The sequence below is a fragment of the Barbus barbus genome (genome assembly GCF_936440315.1).
Source record: "Barbus barbus genome assembly, chromosome: 13".
Classification (NCBI taxonomy): Eukaryota; Metazoa; Chordata; class Actinopteri; order Cypriniformes; family Cyprinidae; genus Barbus; species Barbus barbus.
Window position 1 is genome coordinate 14,274,491 of NC_136741.1, and position 5,476 is coordinate 14,279,966.

The window sequence follows — 5,476 nt, forward strand, 5'->3', positions numbered from 1 at the left end:
CTTGTAACGCTGTTGGATATTAAAGACTCTATTTGTGAATTCTCCGTGTTTCCTCGTCTCCTCGTCCCTGGCTTCCTTGACTCCTTGTGATTTGTGACACCCCTAAAGCATCACTCGAAACTTTCTAGATTTTTACATTTTCAATCATTCTGTATGATTTATAAGCTTGTTTCATCATGGGGACCTAAAAAATATTTCCATAAGGTGAATTTACTGGTATTATACTTGTGGGGACATTTGGTCCCCATAATGTATTGGTAATACCAGTACACAAACGCACACACAGCCTCTGTATGCATTATATTTTCTATGATTGGACTGTTACTGCAAGCTATGAAGGGTGTCTCAACTGTACCCACTTTACCACCTTGTATATTTCTTAAAATGCTATGTAATCCTTTTAACATTCATGTTAGAAAATATGTCCATTAATTAAAGACAGTTGAAATATCACAAATATATATATTTTTTAACAGACTTTGTGCAACATAAATGTGACTTTTATCCTATTATCATAACACTGTACAACTAAACATCATGTGAAGCAATAGGACACCATTCCAGGTACAACCGTACCCCACTGACATGCTCGCTCATTTCTCTAGATTATGAAAAGACGTTGCATGGGACAATGTCATGAAATATGTCTATTTTTAGAGCAGAAAGTAAAGTTTGCAATGATATATGTTAAGTTTAACAGTCATAAAATAATAATATAAGTCATTGTGGAAGGGACATGGTGAAATGAAAATATCGCCTCGGGAAAAAAACTTTTGCCGATGTCTACGAAGTGGAAAGACGCACACGTTTCAAATTTCTCACGATCAAAGAGAACACTAATACACGTGTGGAGCAAAATTCACGGCTCGGGGTTCTTGTATACGCAAGTTATTTAAGATGTTTCAACTGTACACATGTCTCAAATGTACTCAGTCTACCCGACCCGGTGACTTTTTATGAATGGCGGTGAGAATGTGAGATTGCTAGTGCTGTCTTAAAATTCGCAATTATCACAAAATCCTGAAAAATAAAGTATCATCATTTCCACACAAAATATGAAGCAGCAAAATTGTTTTCAACATTGATAATAATCAGAAATGTTTCTCAAGCACCATTTGAAAATGGCACGTCTTGTTCTGACACATGGTCACAGGAGCACATGGTGAGAGGAGAAGGCAAGATTATTTGCTTTAGTAATCTTATTTAAAATAACATGAACTGTACATAAAAAATATGTGTGTGTTTGAAGGTGTAGAGAAGACTTTTGTCAGGTTTTATGATTTTTTTATTTTATTTTGCATGTTCAGAAATTCAGTTTTTCTTTTCGCAATAATAAGGAAGCAGGGGCCCACAGCTCCAATCCCTAACCAGGATTTCCCATTGACAATACATACGGACAAATAATGTGTGATGACAAAAAAGGAAGATGCAAGGTACCTGGGTGCAAAGGTACACCCAAAGTGATGTGCAAAAAGTGTAATGCGCACCTCTATTTCACAGCAGAGAAGAAGTGCTTCTTGAAGTTTAACACGGAGTGAAATCTCATTCCATGAAGTACATGATATGACACGCTACTATACATCAGGTCCAGAGGTGTAAAGTATTGGAGTAAATTTAACTAATTACTGTACTTGAGTATCTTTTAGGACACTTTGTAGTTTTACTGAGTATCAAAGATATTAGCAACTTTTACTCTTTACTTCACTACATTTTTGAGTGAGTATCTGTACTCTTTACTCCATTACATTTGTAATGAGTGTTGCAGTTACACATTACATTTTGCATGGACCTAGCTTTTCTGCTGCAGTTTATTTCTGCTACAAAGGATGTGATATTGCCAACTACAGATAACTGAAAGTACTATATCTTGTGTGTTTTGCCCTTACTCACCCAAACTCATCAACAAGGCAACTTTACATGAATGCGAGCTCCTTAGCAAGTAATTGTGAATTACAGGTGTTTTATATACAGTGTTGGGAATTTTACTTTAAAAATGTAATAGGCTACAGATTACAAGTTACCCTACTTAAAATGTAATAAGTAGTGTAACTTTTCAATTACTTTATTAAAGTAATGTAACTGAATACATTTGATTACTTTTTGAAATTTCAATGTTTTCAACTGTTAATCATTTTGAAACATGTAAACCAGGCAGGGTTAACCTTACAGTAGTGCTCAACACTTATTACTGTCAGACTTTCAAAATCCTTCATCACTTGAATGAAGATTGTAGTATTTTAATTTTAATTGGCATTGGCTGCAAAATATCTTCATTTGCATATAAATGTGTCTTAGTAGTGCGTAGACACAACCACCCTACAAATCCTTTTTTTAATCCATCAAAAACCTAAACATTTATCAAGCCAATATGATGTTTTATTGCTCAGGCCCCTCCCACAACATCTGATGTACTGTCCCATATTAGCATATTTCCATCCTCAGCCAGTTGTACGAAGTCATTTTCTCCGCACTTGAGCAGCTGTAGCGACGTCTTGTAAGCAATGCAGATGTTTTTTTTTTGTTAGATGTAAAAGACTATAAGAGTCCTAATTTTCTCCAGATATCAGAGCCACTGATGACGCAGTTTGATGGTAATGTGCCAACGAATACTCCTAAATTCGTTTATGTCTGCGCAAATCATTTTCTCCTTTGCATCCGATGTCCCCTTTGAAGCATAGCCACCACAAAATCAGACTTACTTTGAGATCATTCTGAGGTTAAATACATATTTAAAATCATAATAGTTTAATAGCTATGATAATATTTTTGAAATCAAATCTTTGCATAGCTATGACAGGAAACATTGGCATCTAGCAATGCCTTAAAATAAACTGTTAATCTTAAAAAATAAAGCATATACATAAACCCATAAAGGAAATAAAAGAGTTATCAAATAAGCATATTATTAACTCCTGAAACATTGGTGTTTCATATTTTAGAGCACTCACTGCAATTTATGAAAGAAATAAACTAAATCTGCATGTGGGAGTGTGTGTGAAAAAAAAAAAATCAGATGTAACCTTTGTAATCCTTAACATTTTCATAAGTAACTGTAATTTAATTACATATTTTTTCTCAGTAACTGTAACTGATTATAATTACTTTTATTTTGTTATTAAATTACGTAATTCCGTTACATGTAACTAGTTACTTCCCAACACTGTTTATGAGACGAAGGCATGACTGCAGCTGGCGATGAGGCCGAAACCAGCACATCCAGTGCAAGACGACTTCGACTTTTTAATTTAATTCTTTTATTATTATTATTACAGTCACGGCCAAAAATATCAGCACCCTTTGTAAATATGATCAAAGAAGTTAAAATAAATCTGCATTGTTAATCTTTTATTAAAAAAATTCACAAAAATCTAACCTTTCATTGGATAATAAGAATTTAAAATGGGGGGGAAATATCATTATGAAATAAATGTTTTTCTCTAATACACATTGGCCACAATTAACGGCACCCTTTTATCCATTACTTTTTGAAACCTCCATTTGCCAGTTTAACAGCTCTAAATTTTCTCCTATAATGCTTGATGAGGTTAGAGACCACCTGACAAGAGATCAGAGACCATTCCTTCATCCAGAATAACTCCAGACCCTTTAGATTCCCAGCTCCATGTTGGTGCTTCTTCTCTTAAGTTAACCCCACTCATTTCCTATAGGGTTCAGGTCAGAGCACTGGAATGGCTATAGCAGAAGCTTGGTTTTGTGCACAGTGACCGTTTTTGTGTTGTTTTTGAGGTTTGTGTGTGGATTATTGTACGGTTGGAAGATCCAAACATGGCCCATTATAAGATTTCTAATAGAATCAGTCACTTATTGATTTTTTATCTGTTGGTATTTGATAGAATCCATGATGCCATGCGTCTAAACAAGATGTCCAGGACTTCCAGCAGAAATATAGGCCCGCAACATCAAAAATACAGCAGTATATTTCATTGTACACATGGGGTACTTTTTATCCCTGCGTTCACCAAACCCATCTTGAGTGTTTGCTGCTAAAAATCTCATTTTTTGGTTTCATCTGACCATAGAAGCCAGTCCCATTTGAAGTTCCAGTCGTATCTGATAACTGAATATGCTGGATATTGTATGAGCTAGGAGAATTTTTCTTGAAACCCTCCCAAACAACATGTGGTGATTCAGGTGCTGTTTGTTTTTTTAGGGTTTCTGACCCCGAGACTCAACTATTTTCTGCAGTTCTCCAGCTGTGGTCCTTGGAGAGTCTTTAGCCACTCAAACGCTCCTTCTCACCGTGCATTAGGACGATATAGACACACGTCCTCTTCCAGGCAGTTTCGTTAAATTTTCTGTTGATTGGAAATTCTTAATTATTGCCCTGATGGTGGCAATAATTCACTGCTCTAGCACTTTTCTTAAAGCCACTTCACTAATTTGTGAAGCTCAATTAATTACTTTTGCTGTACATCAGAAATATATTCTTTGGTTTTTCTCATTGTGATGGATGATTAAGGGAATTTGGGCTTTGTTTTCCCTCCTATTTATATTTTTGTGAAACAGAAAGCCATGGCTAGATCATTTCATGTTCATAATCACCCTGGAGTGCTCAAAATTGTGAATATGAATGATAATATACTTGATATTTTACTCATAAGATTTTCTAGGGGTGCCAATAATTGTATCCATTGAGTATTTCAGAAAAACATGTATTTCATAATGATATTTCCCCCCATTTTAAATTCTCATTATCCAATGAAAGGTTAGATTTTTGTGATTTTTTTTTAAATAAAAGATCAAAAGGATTAACAATGCAGATTCATTTTCACAGCCTTTGATCATATTTTACAAGGGTGGTGATATTTTTGGCCATGACTGTATTATTATTTATTTTTTTTCCAATTTTGAGGTGTTCGGTATTATTTGGGTTTTAGAAAAGAAATGTGCTTGCTCTCCTCATAAATCAGCTCTTTCTTGTTTGTGTTACAAGTTCTCTGTGCCTTGTCTTAGATGTTTATGCCACTTCTTGTCTCCCGTGGTGTTTGTAGTCAGTTTGTATCTTGTATTGTTCAGCTTGATAGCCTCCTATATATATAAGGCTAAATATGGCCCCAGTGTTTCTTTAGTTCTTTGTGAGTTATTGTATGTAATGGTTGTCTGTTTGCCTTTGTTTCCTTTAGTTTTTGGCGTATTGTTTGTTCTAGTTTTTCCATGAAATGCCTGCACATAGATCCTTGCCTCTGCCTGTTTTCCCCAGCTTTTCCACAACGTTACAGTTTTTGACGGGCATGTCTCTTTGACGAGTGCATCTTTGAGCTTATATTTAGAATAAGTAAAATACTTAAGTACTGTTAAAATATGATACTCCAAGACTTTTACTCAAGTTGTTTTGGAATTGGTGACTTGTAACTTGTAGTGGAGTAATTTTCTATGGAAGGCATCTGTACTTTTACTCAAGTATGGTGTTCAGGTACTCTTTACACCTCTGATCAGGTCTAGGAAACGTCGGTCC